General features: G+C 47.6%; 1 non-coding gene across 1 annotated transcript; it reads right to left on the bottom strand.

Annotated features, from left to right (window-relative positions):
- Positions 1-17,192: 17,192 nt before the first annotated feature.
- TRNAA-GGC (transfer RNA alanine (anticodon GGC)) lies at positions 17,193-17,268 on the bottom strand. Its single transcript has one exon. It is a non-coding gene; the product is annotated as a tRNA-Ala (tRNA).
- Positions 17,269-18,313: the final 1,045 nt, after the last annotated feature.

The raw sequence follows: 18,313 nt of genomic DNA on the forward strand, positions 1-18,313 counted from the left end.
GACCTCTCCTCCATGAAGTTCTCCAAGCCCCTCTTCAAGCCATCCAGGTTGTTGGCTGTCACCACTTCTTGTGGCAGAGAATTCCACAAGTGGATGATGCATTGTGTGAAAAAATACTTCCGTTTGCTGGTCCTAGATTTCCCGGCAATCAATTTCATGGGGTGACCCCTGGTTCTAGTGTGATGTGAGAGGGAGAAGAATTTCTCTCTCTCCACATTCTCCACACCATGCATGATTTATAGACCTCTATCATGTCTCCCCGCAGTCGTCTTTTTTCTAAACTAAAAAGCCCCAGGTGTTGTAGTCTTGCCTCCTAAGAAAGGTGCTCCAGGCCCCTGATCATCTTGGTTGCCCTCTTCTGCACCTTTTCCAGTTCATGATTGACTCATGAACGAATGATGTTATATTTTATTGAGCCAGACCATTGGTCTATCAACGCCAGGATTATCTACCTTGACAGGCAGCTGTCCTTCAGGTCGTGCGCAGAGATATCTCTCCCACCCTAATTATTGTAGACCCTTTTAACTGGAAGGACTGACCCGGGACCTTCATGCGCTGTACCACTGAGGCAATAGCTGCTGCCTAGAAGGTCATGCAGAAACAGCTTCCTTCCTCTTTGCTGGAACACTGCGATGGAGGAACTGTGCTGGTAAAAGCAGTCTTTTGTTCACCAATTCCAAAAAGGGCAAACGTCGTCCTTTTGCGTTTGCAATGGGATCAAATGTTTGGAACATGCTTTTCTGTATTTTCCTGGAGTAGGATCCAACCCTACTCCAGGAAAGGGTGACATTTCGTGGACAAATATCAGAGGCTTTTCCTTCCCAATCAGCTTTTGTGTTTTGCTTGCAAACCATCCCATACTAATAGCCGCAAGACAGGGAGATTAACCCAGGATTAAAGTTCCGCTCTCTGTGTGTCCCCGGCAGTGTGGCAGGAAGGAGGAAGAGGAGGGATCCATCCCACTCACTGCCCTGCTTACTGAAAAGTCCTTCCTGTGGGCTTCGTTGTTGCCGCCTAGCTGCAAAACATGTGAGCCATAACCCAATCAGAAATGTCTTGCTTTTGGCTCAAGTGAGGGAGGTTATATTTGGGGTCCTGAAAAGGGGGGGGGCAAAGTTATTCAAAAGACTTTCATATGTTCAGGGTTTTTAGCTGGCCCCGGCGCTAGCAGAGCCCCTAAGTTGCGTACAGAAGGTCCCAAGTGGAATCCGTGGCAGCTTCTCCAGTTAAGTCTATCAAAGACTTCGGCCTGAAACCCTGGAGAGCTGCTGCCAGTCAGAGCAGACAATACTGAGCTAGATGGCCCAAGGGTCTGACTCTGACTCTGTATAAGTCACTTCCATATAGACCTACTTTGTCAGTTCTATATGCAAATTTCTTGGTGTGGTGTAATGATCAAGGGGGGGGGGGATACAAAATCCCTCCTCTAGCTGTGAGAAGTCCCAGAAAGGCTGACCCCATCCAGAGAGGAGAGCTGGTCTTGTGGTAGCAAGCATGACTTGTCCCCCTAGCTAAGCAGGGTCTGCCTTGGTTGCATATGAATGGAAGACTAGAAGTGTTTGCACTATAAGATATCCCACTCAGGGGATGGAGATGCTCTGGGAAGAGCAGAAGGTCCCAAGTTCCCTCCCTGGCAGCATCTCCAAGACAGGGCTGAGAGAGATTCCTGCCTGCAACCTTGGAGAAGCCGCTGCCAGTCTGTGCAGACAATACTGAGCTAGAGGGACCAATGGTCTGACTCAGTCTATGGCAGCTCCCTATGTTCCCCCACGTTTTAATAGGAGCAGATTCACCCTTCCAAAGGAATATTCTGGGAAAGTAAAATGGAAAACTCCTCCGTACGAAAAAGGCTTGAGCAGGCCTTCAAGAGTGTGTGGCTAGGAGGACCCACACTTGCCCATGGAGGTGATGAAGGAAAAGGAGAACGACAGGGAAAACTAGCCTGAAACAACAATAAATGAGCAGGAGCTCTTTCTGAACGTTGCCTGTAGGACCAGAACTGGGTCCATTGATTGACACTAGCTCGACAATAGGAACTGGCCTGCCTGAAATGTGATTGGCCCTGTCTGAAGCACCCAGAGGCTGACAACCCAACATGGGGGATGAACATAGTAACATAGGAAGCTGCCATATACTGAGTCAGACCATTGGTCTATCTTGCTCAGTATTGTCCTCACAGACAGACAGCAGCTTCTCCAAATCTGCAGGCAGGAATCTCTCGCAGCCCTATCTTGAAGATGCTGCCAGGGAGGGAACTTGGAACCTTCTGCTCTTCCCAGAGCGGGAATATCTGACAATGCTCACACTTCTAGTCTCCCTTTCATATGCAACCAGGGCGGACCCTGCTTAGCTAAGGGGACAAGTCATGCTTGTTACCACAAGACCAGCTCTCCTCTCCTTATGACTTCACTATACCTTGGAAAAACTATAGAGGCCTCAACAATCGCTGCTTCCATTCAAGTAAAACCCTTTCCTTGGGACTACAGGATCCAAGCACTTAGACAAGAAATAAATTCCCTGATGCGTCTAGCTAAACTGGTTCCTTTCCATCCTACTCACTTCCAGGTAAGGAATATCCAGTTGATTCCCAGCCCAAGGCTGTGAGTTTCTCCTTTCCTTGCAGTAGCTGCTGATCAGACCGAGGCCTCCAGGGAAGAACTGAACTCTCACACACCCCTCCTCTGCTCCTCTACAGGCTTTTTGTCCAGTCAAAAGTTGTAAAAAGTCTTACAAATTTTTTAAAAAGGCAGTCAAAACGCATTTGTTCACCCAGGCTTTTAATTAGATTTGTTTTAATTGTGTTTTTAATAGTGTTAACATTTTAAATCTTAAAATTGTTGTAATGTTTTAACCTTTTTATTTGTTGTTTTTATTGTTTTGTTGTAAACCGCCCAGAGACTTGCATTTTGGACGGTGTGTGTGAGGTTGCTGGTTCAAATCCCCACTGGTCTGTTTCCCAGATTATGGGAAACATCTATATTGGGCAGCAGTGATATAGGAAGAGGCTGAAAGGCATCATCTCATACTGCGTGGGAGGAGGCAATGGTCAACCCCTCCTGTATTCTACCAAAAGAAAACCACAGTGCTTTATGGGTGCCAGGAGTCGAAATCGACTTGACCGCACACTTCACCTTTACCTTTACAAATGTATTAAATAAATAAACCCTGCCCCTCACTCTGGACTGGGCCACAGGGATTTTATTCTCCTGGGCTTTCTTCCTTATTTGGAGAAGCCCACCCTCCAAACAGTTACTCTAATTGAGTCCTCGTCCTCCCTCAAGCCTGACTATCATTACATATAGAAATGACTTTTTCTTGAACTTGTTGATCAACTGTATTCATTTTTTTTTGGCAAGTAACAGGAACCTTTTCTCAGGATACTTATTCTTTGAAAACAACCAGCAGAGAAATAAACTAAATTGTGTGTGGGTTTTTTAAAAAAGTTGTCGAGATTTGGTGTTAGTTGTTTTTTTAAAAAAAATATTTTATGCCCCAAGCTTTTAACTTTGAGCATTCTGTTTAGCTTTATATGTTCATAGATTCAAAGCGTGGGCCTGTAGCTCAGGGTAGATTTGCATGCAGAAGGTCCCAGGTTCAGTCACTGCCAGCATCTCCAGGTAGGGCTGGGAAAGACTCCTGCCTGAAACCCTGGAGAAATGCTGCCAGTCAGTGTAAACAGTGCTGAGTCAGATGAGCCGAGGGTCTGACTCAGTAGGTAGCAACTACCTATGTGCCTAACATGCACCTAAAGTTTCTCGGGGCAAGAGTTTCAGTGGAAGGGCATCTGATTTGTGTCACAAACACAAAGTATTCTTATATAGATTTAACTCCTTTCCCTTTCTGACTCCACCCCCCGCAACACACACACTCTACAGGATTATCACAGGGACAAACTTCCAAACAACAAAACCTAAAAGATTACTAGATAGAATACAACAGACATGTTCAGGATTCCCAGATTATATTAGTGTGCCCACAATTGTTCTGTTGACATCCATTGGGATGACCTTTTCCCAGTACAAAACTATGGTGCGACCACACTTGGAGTACTGCATACAATTCTGGTCACCACATCTTTAAAAGGACATTGTTGAACTGGAGAAGGTACAGAAGAGGGCAACCAAGATGATAAGGGGCCTGGAGCACCTTCCTTATGAGGCAAGACTACAACACTTGGGGCTTTTTAGTTTAGAAAAAAGACGACTGCGGGGAGACATGATAGAGGTCTATAAAATCATGCATGGCGTGGAGAAAGTGGAGAAATAGAGATTCTTTTCCCTCTCACACAACACTAGAACCAGGGGTCACTCCATGAAATTGATTGCCAGCAGGTCTAGGACCAACAAACGGAAGTACTTTTTCACACAACGTGTGATCTACTTGTGGAACTCTCTGCCATAGGATGTGGTGACAGCCAACAACCTGGATGGCTTTAAGAGGGGTTTGCATCACTTCATGGAGGAGACGTCTATCAAGGGCTACTAGTCAGAGGGCTGTGGACCACCTCCAGCCTCATGGGCAGCATGCCTCTGAGTACCAGTTGCAGGGGAGCAACAGCAGGAGAAGAGAGGGCCTGCCCCTTTCAACTCCTGTCTGTGGCTTCCAGCGGCATCTGGTGGGCCACTGTGTGAAACAGGATGCTGGACTAGATGGGCCTTGGGCCTGATCCAGCAGGGCTGTTCTTATGTTCTTATGTACCTGCTCATCTATGAGGACTTGTCTGCTAGCTTTGAGTAGCTGCTCTCAGAGGCTTTGAACAGGATGATTCTCTGTAAACGGTTTTTTCCTCTTTGTTAAATATTCAGAAACGACAATGGGCAATAGAAGCCCCCCCCCCAAAAGCCACAGGTGGGGCCTACACTGTGGCTATGGCCACTGGCTTGGATGGCTTTAAAAGGGGCTTAGACAAATTCGTGGAGGCCATGGCTATCAATGGCTACTAATCCAGTGGCTATAGGCCACCTCCAGCCTCAGAGGCACGATGCCTCTGAATCCCAGTTGCAGGGGAGCCAGAGCAGCAGGAGAGAGGGCATGCACATACTTCTTGCCTGTGGGCCTCCCAGAGGCATCTGGTGGGCCACTGTGTGTGAAAGAGGATGCTGGTCTAGACAGGTCTTGGGCCTGATCCAGCACTGGGCTGTTCTTATGTACACTGGAAAAGGTCAGATTGTGAAACCAGGAACATGGCGGTCCTATTTAGCCATAATTAACAATTTGGCTAGGAGCCCTGCTGGGCCCCACCAAGGAAGTCTCCCAGCATCCTGTTTCCGACAGCCGCCAAACGGATGTCCCAGGCAAGCCCTTCAGGTAACAGGTGATGGAGGCAGGGGTCTAGCTGTCATTGAGCAAATGGGTTCCAAGAGCCCGGGCCCCCAGCTCCGGAGGGCCCCCCAGCTCCACCCCTCTCTCTTTTCTTCATTCTCTCCCTCAACCTGAGGGGCCGTCAGGGGGAGAGGTGAACATGGTCCCTCTCTTCCCTAGCGACGCCACTGGGTAGAGGTGCTTGGCGCATGGAAGTCCAATTCTTGTGGCCTTTGCCTCCTATGAGAGGGGGAAGGGCCGCCCTTTTCACCTCCAGCGCCTGAGTTACATTAGGGGTGCTGTGGAGGAGGGAGATCCGGAGAGAAAGGAGCACCCGGAAAGAGAAGAAGGGACCACGTCATGTCCAGATTTGCTTACATCAGTGAGTTATAAGACAAGACGCAAAAACCCCATCGCTTTCACAATGTTTGTCTGATGCCCAAAAAAAGGGCATGAAGCCAATTAAAACAGCACTGAGGAAGGATACACCTTCGCTGGCACCTGATCGCTCTTCCTTTTCCCACGGGTTTTCAATGAATTGCCCAGTCATTGTCACCTTGACCTTTTCCCTCTCAAGAACAACGCGTCACTTTCCATAATCGGACAGCCGGCACTCAAAATTGACCAAGCCCACATGCTGCAAATCTCCATCTGCTTTCAGATCATTAGTTATGGGGCGGCTAGAGAACAATTTGTTATGGGGCAGCTAACAAATAGAGTTGTCTATTTATTATTATTATTATTTCTTGTTTACACAGTCAGACAGGTGTTATTGACTGGTTTGTTTTATCCAGACATCGAGTCCTTCCCAAGGACCTGGGAGGGCTGAATTTTATTATCAATATTGTTGTTGTTGTTATGCTATTTGCACACAGTCTACCAGATGTTATTGACTGGATTTGGTACTTTAATTATTGGGCCCTTTCCAAAGGTCTAGGATAAATAAAGAAGAATTAAAGATAGTGTTGTCGTATTTGTGCTGTCCTGTGTGTAGTGTGGCCTTCTGTAGCTGATGTGTTGTAATTTTATCGATGGCCAAGGTGTTAAAATGGTGCTCCAGTTCTTTTGGTGCTGCACCAAGGGCACCCACAACTATTGGCACCATGATTGTTTTCTTTTTCCAGAGCCGCTCAATTTCAATCTGAAGGTCCTTGTATTGAGTTTTTTGACCCAGAGTTCTGATTAAGTCCCCACTGAACAGAAACAAATTTGCTGAGAAACTCTAGATTGCTGCACTCTGGACTTTCTCTCTCAGGAGAAGAAAGCTGTGCGGTATCGACATTCAAAGACTTGCCCTGTTCCAGGCAATGGTTTTCTGATTCAAGAAATCGGGATGCACCAACTTTTAACAAAAGTAATGGTTGCAAAAGATTCAAAATGTGACAGATTGTGCATGTGATACTTTCAGTTCAAACCTGCACTTGGAACAGGCAATTTTACATCAAACCGGGAGTGCTTTAGGGGTTTCTTGAGTGGTTTGCCAGGCATCAACTAGGAACACTCATAAACTACCTGCTGTCAGAGACTGCATGCCATTGCATGTCAATTCCGTAATGCAATTGCTTTTCTAAATACCACAGCATGTCAGCTATCTAACGCTACTATATACTAAATGGCACTCCATGCAGCTATCAAATACTTATATTCTTGGATGCCAAATACAGATATTAAATCTTTAGTTCTGGCCCTTGGAGTCAACTCCATCAAAACACTTCTTATCTGTTAAAAGGTACCTCAAATTTAATCGGCAACAGATTCATGGAGTTGACAAAAGTGGCTTTTTTGAATGATTACACCACAATAAATCTGTAATTCAGGTGCTACACCCATATACGAGGGCAGTCTGTCTCCAAATATTCATACTGGGGACAAAATACCTGAGGTAGCTAAATGGAACATCCAGTCACAGGAGCAGACTACCTTCCAATTCTGTATTTATCCAAATCAAAGATGACTCTGAATTTAAGACAGCCCCCCTTAAAAAGCAGAGGCCAAATACAGATTATGCCCTCATTTTCTCAAAAAGAACAGGACTCTGAATTTAAGACAACCTCCTGATTTCTAATATTTAAAAAAAATTGGGGGGAAATCTAGTCTTGGATTCAGGTAAATACAGTATTAAATATTTGGGTTAGTAACTGAACACTGATTAACTGGGATAGCAAAATGAAACATCCATATACAGGAGCAGTCTACCTCCAGATCCTAAAAGTTGGACTCCTCCCACTGTCATTTCTTCTAAGGGAACATTCCTGCTCTCATCTGCTCACCTTGAGTAACTCCAGTCAGAACTGAGCCCCATCCACCCTGTTTCCTGATAGCTCAGAGCATTGCATAAAGCAAACTCTCTGAGCAATCACTTAACCTCTACTCTGGTGTCAGTATACAAGGTTTGGCCGAAGTTGACACAAGGGATTAGACGTGTCAGGGAAGCCTCATTTAGAATAGCTGATCTCCATCGGGTTTGACACGAGCTCTGACTAAGAGGAAGAGAAGAGGTCAAACAAACAAACAAGAATTCCTTCACGTCAAAATCATGCAGGAGTACGGTTCAGTACTTGGACAAGGGGAAGAACTGCGTTTCAGGTTTCCACTCCCCGATGCCCAGCTTAGGCTGGACAGCCTAGAGGTGTTTCTGCCCATTTTGCAGTTTGAGGACAGCTCGGAGTGAACTGAAGGGGACCGTTGCATAGATTTCTGTCTATTCTGGAACCTCCATGTTCAGAGGCAGTTTATCTCAGAGGCAAAGCATGTCGCGGGGGGGGGGAGCACAGAGGGAGGGCTGCTGGCTTCACGCTCGGCCGAGAAACTTTCCAGAAGCATAGGGTTGGCCATGGTGGGAACCAAGATACTGGAGGAGATGGACTTCGGGTCCAAGCCAGCATGGCTCTTCTTATAGAGATAAATAGAGCCTCTATATTCAGAGGCAATCTATCTGGAGACAAAGAAGAGTGGAAGGCTATTTGCCTACATGTGGGCTTCCTGAAAGCATTTAGGCGACCACTGTGGGGAACAGGATGCTGGTTTAGATAGGGTTGGTTTCTTCTTATGTTCTTATGAAGGGAAAGTCTACAAATGCCTATAAACCAGAGTTAATAAACATACACACACAGGGACAGTCTATCTTTGCGTACTAAATAATGGGGACAGAACACCTATTAACCAGGGTGGCTAAATGGAATACCCAACCACAGGAGCCATCTGCTTCTGAAGGTTAAATATTGGGTTGGGTACCAGAATGCCTCTTAGCCAAGGTAGCTAAATTTAACATCCATACACAGGAGCAGTCTACCTCTGAATATTCAGTATTGGAGAGAAGGGACAGAAATATGCCCTCTGGGCTGTCAACCTGGGTCACTTGGGTGTGCCCTGGCCAACCCAACATGCAAAAGTGCTTTAGGCACATTTTGGAGGCTCAAACGCCTTCCCAAGCAGGGTGGAGAGCTTCTGCCCAGTGAACTGTGATGCAAAAAGCAGAGCCACCCAATGCTTCTCCGCCTCTCTGGCCACCTGAGTTTCAGGACATCCGAATGTAACTGGGAAGGATCACCCACTTTTTCTGGGGGACAGCTAGTTCTGCCACCTGATTAACAGCAATTTCGCAGGTGGTGGTTTTTCGGATCACTTAGGAAGATGTGAGTGTGCATTGTTTTTTGGAACAAAGGGGGCTCATTTGGAATAATGAAATATATGCATATTTCGAATGCAGACCCCTACCACATGATTATAAAGTCAGACTAATATATGGGGTTAGAAGAGTTGGGAAGGCCTCTGTCTGGGGAGCGGCAGTTTGTACCCCAGCCTGCCACTGGGAAATGCTGTCCGACACGGAGCAGCACCATCCAACCGATACGAAAACCGCAGCGGGTACAGCCCTACCTACTCCGATGCTATTTTTGTCTCACTTTCTGCCTCTTTTTCCTTTGTGCATTCCTTTAGGGCAGGGCACCCCTGCCTTTCCACCTGCGTTTTCAAGTGCTGATCACTCTTTGTTTATGTTCCTCACAGCAAAGTTAACAAGACAATAACAGGAGGGGAAGCGAGCAGGTGCACGAGTCTAGAGGCTGAAGAACAGGTGTCTCCCAAACTGAGAATCTAAAAGGAGCATCAGAGGAGCCCTGCTGGATCGGAACAAAGTGGGACCATCTAAACCAGCATCCTGTTTCCAACAGGGGACAGCCTGGGGAGCCCCCAAGCAGGTTGTGAAGGAACCAGCCCTCTTGTTCTTTGCTCCCAATATTTGTTATGCAGAGGTAGATTATCCCTGTACAAGGAGGTTCCACTGAGGTGTCCTGATTAATAGCTGTTGATAGACATTTTCTCTCCATAAGGGCCTAAGAAGAACCCAACTTCATCAGAGCCAAAGTCAAACAAATCCACCATTCTGCTTCTCACGGTATCCAGCCTGATGCCTTTGGGAAGCCAACAAGCAGGATAGGGACATAAGAAGCTGCCATATACTGAGTCAGTCCATTGCTCTATCTAGCTCAGTATTGTCTTCACAGACTGGCAGCGGCTTCTCCAAGGTTGCAGGCAGGAATCTCTCTCAGCCCTATCTTGGAGATGCTGCCAGGGAGGGAACTTGGAACCTTCTGCTCTTGAGAACGCAATACCCTTCCCTTCCATGCTTCCCAGAAACTGGTATTCAGTTATACTGCGCCTAGCCATGACGTCTCCACATAGACATCTTGACCCCTGGCAGACATATTGTCCTCTGTGAATTTGTCCAACCCCCCCCCCCCTTTAAAGCCATTTCAGCCAGTAGCCATCACCATGTCTTGTGCCAGTGAGTTCCAGAGGTTAATCAGGTGTGGTATGGAGAAGCCCTTTCCTTCTGCCCTTTCTGAATGTACCACCAACCTTTTTTACTGGGTGACTCTGAGTTGTCATTATTTCAGTGAGGGAGGAAATTGTCCCCCTTCGTCCACTTTTATAAATTTGTCCCATGCCCCCTATTAGCCCCCCCCCCCGCCCCCCCCAATTCATATAACTTTAATGGTGTAGTATTGCAGAAGTGACTGCAGCAATGCTTTCATAGTATCACAGAACTTTAGAGCTCCACAAAACCTTGGAGGACTCCAAAACCAAACCCCTGCTCAGTGCTAGAATAAAAGATTCACGTGATTTTAGAGCAGGAAGGGGCCCTTAGAGGTCGTCTATTTCAGCCCTCTGCCCAATGCAATAAGACATTATGATCCTGCCAATGTATTTCCAGTTCCTTTCCTAATGCCTTGGTGGACTTGATTGATTGATTGATTGATTGATTAAGTGCCATCAAGTCGGTGTTGACTCATAGCGACCACATACTGGGGTGAAAGTTTCATACAAACATGTCCTTAAAGTCTTCAGTGAAGAATTAGCTATCAGGATAAAGCTGATATTCTCCCAACTGTTGACAAGCTGGAGAACAATACATTTTTTTAAAATCCAGTTTTTACAAGTATATATGGAATGAACCAGTCCCTAACTGCCTTGCTTCATGGACCAAGAGTCGGTTTCCAGAATCCGGAGATTCTGGAGAGGAGAGTTGGTCTTGTGGCCGCAAGCATGACTTGTCCCCTTAGCTAAACAGGGTCCACCCTGGTTGCATATGAATGGGAGACTTGATGTGTGAGCATTGTAAGGTATGCCCCTCAGGGGGTGGAGTTGCTCTGGGAAGAGCAGAAGTTTCCAAGTTCCCTCCCTGACAGCATCTCCAAGATAGGGCTGAGAGAGATTCCTGGTTGCAGCCTTGGAGAAGCTGCTGCCCGTCTGTGAAGACAATACTGAGCAAGATAGACCAATGGTCTGACTCAGTATATGGCAGCTTCCTATGTAAAGGAGGGAAGAGCTGGTCTTGGGGTAGCCAGCATGACTTGTCCCCTTAGCTAAGCAGGGTCTGCCCTGGTTGCATATGAATGGGAGACTACATGTAAGTACTGTAAGATATTTCCCTTAGGGAATGGGGCCGCTCTGGGAAGAGCATCTAGGTTCCAAGTTCCCTCCCTGGAAGCATCTCCAAGATAAGGCTGAGAGAGATTCCTGCCTGCAACCTTGGAGAAGCTGCTGCCAGTCTGTGAAGACAATACTGAGCTAGATAGACCAATGGTCTGACTCAGTATATGGCAGCTTCCTATGTTGCTATGTAACAAGCGAGAGCCAGATGCCTCTGGGAAGCCCACAAGCAGGGCAAGAAGGAATACTGTCTGCCCCAGAATCTATAATTCAGAGATAGATTGCCTCTGGACATGGAGGTTTTACCATCTAGCTCTGATGACTACTCAGTGCCAATAGACCCATCTAAGAACCTAAGAATGAATAAGCAAAAGTCTGTCTAGCTCAGCATTCTGTCTCCAACAGTGCTGGTTATAACCTATGAAACTCTAAACAGCTTAGGCCCAGGGTATTTAAGGTAGCATAAAGTGTGCCGTCAAGTCAGTGCCAACTCCTGGCGCCCACAGAGCCCTATGGTTGTCTTGGGTAGAATACAGGAGGGGGTTCCCATTGCCTCCTTCTGCGCAGTATGAAGTGATGCCTTTCAGCATCTTCCTATATCGCGGCTGCTCGATATAGCACCAGCGGGCATTTGAACCAGCAACCTCTGGCTTGCCAGGCAAGTCATTTCCCACTGCGCCATTGGGTGGCTTCAGGGTATTTAAGAGAATGTCAATTTGACCACCTTAAGTGGCACAGCAGAGAAATGCTTGACTAACAAGCAGAAGGTTGCCAGTTTGAATCCCTACTGGTATGTTTCCCAGACTATGGGAAGCACCAATATCGGGCAGCAGCAAGATAGGAAGATGCTGAAAGGCATCATCTCATACTGTGCGGAAGATGGCAACAGTAAACCCCTCCTGTATTCTACCAAAGCCAACCACAGGGCTCTGTGGGTGCCAGGAGTTGAAATGGACATGGAAGTTCTACTTAGCCATATCAGCCTTGGCCATGGTGTGAAGGAAACTTGCTGAAGCTAAGCAGCTCTGAGTCCGGCTTCTGACAGAATGGGAGACCACCCAGAACCCCACGGATGCCACCTTGAGTTTGTTCTCAGGAAAAAAAATGGCGGGAGGGTGTAATTAAAATGTTTGCAATGTTTGCAAACTGCTCTGAGCCATTTTTGGAGGGGCAGTATATAAATCAAATGAATGAATGAATGAATTTGTTGTTAACTCCACTGGGGTCCTAGGACAAAGGGCGGTATACCAATGCTAATAAATACGTACATAAAATTGAATAATAACCATTGATCAACCTCTTCAGACAAATACCTTGCTGGCACACTTGACCACAACAAAAGAAAAATGCATCTCATTGACTGTAAATTTAAAAGAAAAGAAAAGAAAACTGACAATTTAAGAAAAAATTGAGTAAAACTTTGCAGTAATTAAAGCGTACGATGATGATGAATATTAATATGCCACTTCTCAACAAAAGTTCTCAAAGTGCTTTACATAGAAAAACAAACAAACAAATAAACAAGATGGCTCCCTGTCCCCAAGAGCTCACCATCTAAGAAGAAATGTAAGATAGACACCAGCAACAGCCCCTGGAGGGATGCTGTGCTGGGGATGGATAGGGCCAGTTGCTCTCCCCCATAAGGGAATCACCACTTTGAAAGGTGCCTCTTATTGCTCAGCTAACAAGAGACGTGGCCATGTTGCCACCTGTCTGCCTGTTCTAGGCCTAGGACCGACGTGCATCTGAGGCTGAAAAGACAAAGCAGAAAACCCACTTACCCAAAAGACACCAGACGACCGAGTACATTCCCATAACCGGGGAAACTCGGCGTCCTATAGCACGCCGCAAAGCCAGACTTCTATCTCTTTCTCTCTGGTATCCAATTTCTTGGGGAGGATGGTGCACGAATTATACTCAGCCTCCCTCTCTTTCTCTCGCTGGCCTTGATCTGTGCTAGAAGGCAATGTCACCACTCAACAGCCAGACCGACGGCTGTCCCACAACCATATCTCGTGGAGTTGGCCCAGCCCTGAAGTTCGGGTGCAGGTGAGAAAGGACACACCTCCTTCAGTGCTCCGTCACACAAGGTAGGAGGTTTTTTTAGTGTTTTTTTAAGAATTGCATCTTCCTGTCTCTTGATCAGAGTCTACTTTTTTTTTTTAACCTTTTTGTCTTGAAAAGATCAACATACCAGATCTGATGACGGCGAAATGTGAAGGTTCCACACCCATGGTTGGTTCTCTCTCTCTCTGTCACACACACAATCATCACCTAAATATTTAAGCTTTCAGGCATGCCAAAAATTGATTGCCACCCTAAAGGTCAAATCTTGGGGCTCCCGATATTGGCAAGAATTCCAGGTCCAGCAGCACGGAAGCCGAGTCAGACGGTTGGTCCCCTTAGCCCAGGGCTCTTCTTTGTAAGGCCCAGGGGCCAGTGGAAGCCCCCGCCCCATCAACACCCCCCAGAGTGCAGCCCCCTGGCTAATGGTTGACTGGGCTTGTGCAAAGCAGGGGCCAAAGCGGAATACTCCACCCTGTCCCCTGGCACGGGGCAGAGGCAAGCATGCCCACCCTGCAGTGCTGAGCCTTGCCCAGCGCCCAGGAGGGGGTCCTTGAAGGGGAAGGCGGTCCTCTTAAGAGGGGGCTCCGTCTCTCTTAAAGGGCCCTCCCAGCACTGAGAAAAGCCCAGCATTGCACAAGTGTCAGCACTGGGGGAAATGGCTCTCGGACAGAAGGGTCATTGTTGTTGTGTTGTTTGCCAAAGCACACACCCCCTCCCTTGAAGAACTGTGAAGACCACTGCTCTAGCCATGGGCGTCTGTGGTGGTGGTGGTGGTGGGGAGATCCCCCCACAAAAAGAATTGAGCCAGTTCCCATTGCACTCAATGGGGCATACTCCCAAGGAGGGGGTATTGGTCTGCTCCCACCCCACCCAGAAGAAGTCCAGCAGACGCCCTTGGTGCAAGCTCAGTCTTGTCTACACTGACCAGCAGCAGCTTTTCAGGGTTTTCAGAAAGAAGCCCTTCCTGACAAGGGTTGCCAAGTCCCCCGGAATTTAGGGGAGCCCCCGGATTTTGGCTCCTCCACCCGGCGGCGAAATTCCACCCGGATTTACACGGTTTTCAAATGAGCTGCCCAGATCGCCCAGATTTTAGTCTGGCTCCGATCACATGGGAGGGCAGAGAAGGAGGGGTGGGAAGGATGGAAATCTGCCCAATAAATAAATAAATAAATAAATTGCAAATTAGCTGCAGCATGATTTGCATAATATGCGAATTAGGCCACCCGGATTTGGGAAGAAGTTTGGATAAGGCAACCCTATTTCCTGGCCCTCCCAGGAAATGCTGGCAGGGATCGAATGGTTTGAACCGGGGGCTTTCTGCAAGCCAAGCAGACGCTCTTCCACTGAGCTCTCCAGCAGGGTGGCATTCAGCCTTGGCTGGCTTCCCCCTACTGTCTTCCGGGACAAATACAGTTGTGATGGGAGGAGAGCCTTGTTCAGGCCAGCTGCCGTCTTTAAAACCCAGAAAAAGCAGCTCCAAAGTTAGGGGAGCAATTGAGCCTCGGCAGCAACATTAGGGGAGGAGGTCTTTTAGGGGGATGGGCGGGGCGGGGGAGGCTTTAGTTCAGTGGCAGAACCCCTGGTTTCCATACAGAAGGTACCCGGTTCAGTCCCTGGCAGAAAAGCCCCAGTCCGAAACTCTGGAGAGCCACTGCCAGTCAGTGCAAATCATAGCAAACCAGATGCGCAGAGGTTCAGACTCAGCAGGGGGCAGCTTCCCGTGCTCATCAGGAGCGTCCCATAGCTCAGTAGCAGGTCCCAGATTCATCCCCTGGCATCTCCAGTTCAGGTTGGGAAACACCCTGGTCTGAAATCCTGGTGAGCTGCTGCCGGTCAGTGTAGACAAGGCTGAGTTAGATGGACCAAGAGCCTGACTCTGTAGGCAGCAGCTTCCTGTGTTTAAGCCCTAACTCTTTCCCACCATTCAATTTCCCAATCAAATCTCCCACTGAAGCTACAATTAGCCCAACTGAGGGGAACAGAGACAGTTAATCATTTTCGCCCTAGTGGGTCTATTAACATATTCTCCACCAGTGATTTTGTTAAGAGCAAGGGAAATTTCAGTTAGGAGAATGGTGTGGAGAAGGGATTAAAACCTCTTCTCATAGTGACACTTTCCCCACCCAATCGCACCCCCACCAGCTGCTTTTGAGTTTTTGTGAAATACTGGGAGATCTGGTCATAATTGCTCACTTTCTCAGCTATGTTGGCCCTTCTTTCCTCTGGAGAATCCAGTTAGCGCTCTACCAAAACCACTTCTTGGGCCAACCCATCTGGAAACAACAAAAAAGAGAGAAGCGGGCGAAACGGGCTCCCTGATCAATCAAAGGGTCAGGGCACCTGCCCTACCAGCTCTTATGGCTAACCGTGGTGCTTAGTATATCCTGCAAGAATTTGTTTAATCTCCTTTTGAAAGCCATCTCTGCTCACGGCCACCTCCACACCTAGCAGTGGCAAATTCCATAAGGCAACCGTGCGTTGGGCGAAGATATATTTTCCTTTTCTCATCCTTCAACATAATATGGGTGATCAGCTCATAGTGGCAACTCCCTCTCCTGTGATGATGAGAGAGGGGGGAAATCTCTCTCTCTCTACACTACACCTGGGGCTTTTTAGTTTAGAAAAAAAGATGACTGCTGGGAGACATGATTGAGGTCTATAAAATCATGCATGGAGTGGAGAATGTGGAGAGAGAGAAATTCTTCTCCTTCTCCCATAACACTAGAACCAGGGGTCATCCCATGAAATTGATTGCCAGGAAATCTAGGACCAACAAACGGAAGTATTTTTTCACACAACGCATCATCCACTTGTGGAATTCTCTGCCACGAGATGTGGTGACAGCCAACAACCTGGATGACTTGAAGAGGGGTTTGGATCACTTCATGGAGGAGAGGTCTATCGACGGCTACTAGTCGGAGGGCTACAGGCCACTCTGAGTCCAAGTTGCAGGGGAGGAACAGCAGGAGAGAGGGCATGCCCCTTTCAACTCCTGCCTGTGGCTTCCAGCGGCATCTGGTGGGCCACTGTGGGAAACAGGATGCTGGACTAGATGGGCCTTCTTGGGCCTGATCCAGCAGGGCTGTTTTATGTTCATAAGCCTAGATTAAATTAAATCTAACCAAATTTCACAAACCTAAATTAGATCAAACTAAACCACCAAAACAAAAAATTTAGAGTTCAAGGAGTTTAGAGTTTGTCTTGTCTCTAAACTCAAATGCCTCCAAACCGTTATTTAGGTTTTTAAAAACCCATGGTAATAAAGAGATACTCCAGAAAGCTCTGGTAAAAATATGACTGGGGCAAAGAGCTTTTCTGGGCAGGAGGTGGTGAGGTAGCTTTGTCCCACATGTTGGTTTTCCAGAAAAGAAATAGCAGAATATTTGGCATTAAATATGCTTCCATCCTAAATGTATTTCCTCTAATGGAAGTTATCTTGGTCTTTGATGGAACCAATGCCAAGTAAGCAACTTTATTATTTACATTTTTTATTATTATTTACATTTATATCCCGCTCTTCCTCCAAGGAGCCCAGAGCGGTGTACTACATACTTGAGTTTCTCTTTCACAACAACCCTGTGAAGTAGGTTAGGCTGAGAGAGAAGTGACTGGCCCAGAGTCACCCAGCAAGTCTCATGGCTGAATGGGGATTTGAACTCAGGTCTCCCTGGTCCTAGTCCAGCACTCTAACCACTACACCACACACCAACTTTAGGATGGCGATTTTATTTTTATTCCCAGTGTATGGTTTGGCAAAGGGCCATAGGCTCATAGGAAGCTGTCTTAGGCCAAGGCAGACCCTTGGTCCATCTAGCTCATTCTTGTCTACACTGATTGGCAGCTGCCACTCTCCAGGGATTCAGACCAGGGTCTTTCTCTGCCCTACCTGGAGATGCTGCCAGGGGTTGAACCTGGGACCTTCTGCATGCCACGCAGATGCTCTTCCACTGAGCTACAGACCCCACCCTGGTCCAGTAGTGGGGGTGGTCAGCACTCAAAATACTCATGGGGGGTTCCTCTCTTTGCCCTCCTCCAGTGCTGCCTATGCTCATGATGACCTGGCCACGCAGAGACCCATTGGGGGTGCGTGCCGGCCTCCAAAATAGCTGCCACCACCAGAATGGCCTGAAAACACGCTGAACTGGCCCTTTTTAGAGTGGGAGAAGGCTGGTGGGGGGAGGGGGAGGGGGAGGGCAGAGACACCCACCCCCCACGGCTGCCGACGCTGCCCTGTTTAACTTAGAACCCCTGGACTGGCTCCGAGCTGGCTCAGGGCGGGAGGGTCGACTCGAGATCGAGACGAACCAGGCCCGGTCCAGCTCGAGAGCAAGCCCTTGAGCCGGCCCGGTTCGATGGTGAACCGGCTCGACCTCAAGCCAGTTCGTACATCCCTACATTCTTGCTAGTGTCTCTTTGGGGAACCAAGTTTCAAGTTCGATTATCTTATATTTAGCAGGGGGAGAGCAACTGGCCCTATTCAGCCCCAACACAGCATCCCTCCAGTGGCTCTTGCTGGTGTCTGCCTTCTGTTTCTTTTCTAGATTGTGAGCCCTTTGGGGACTGGGAGGCATCTGATTTATGTATTATTTATTTTTCTATGTAAACCGCTTTGAGAACTTTGGTTGAAGAGTGGTATATAAATATTTGTCTTTGTCATTGTCGATTCTTCACTCAGTTACAGTGCCAAAATACTGCAGCGCTCTGACGCTGACACATTGCAGTGTTTTACAAACAGCAGTTCTGGAAGGGAGATATTTAAAAATCCCCTATAAAGAATGTTTCCGCCACTGTTACTCCTGCTGTTACTCCTCCGCAACTGGTACTCAGAGGCACCCTGCCTTTGAGGCTGGAGGTGGACCACAGTCCTCCGACTAGTAGCCATTGATAGACCTCTCCTCCATGAAGTGATCCAAACCCCTCTTCAAGCCATCCAGGTTGTTGGCTGTCACCACATCTTTTGGCAGAGAATTCCACAAGTTGATTACGCATTGTGTGAATCTGATGTAATGAA

This window comes from Hemicordylus capensis, chromosome 2, assembly GCF_027244095.1.
Source record: "Hemicordylus capensis ecotype Gifberg chromosome 2, rHemCap1.1.pri, whole genome shotgun sequence".
In the NCBI taxonomy this organism is placed as follows: Eukaryota; Metazoa; Chordata; class Lepidosauria; order Squamata; family Cordylidae; genus Hemicordylus; species Hemicordylus capensis.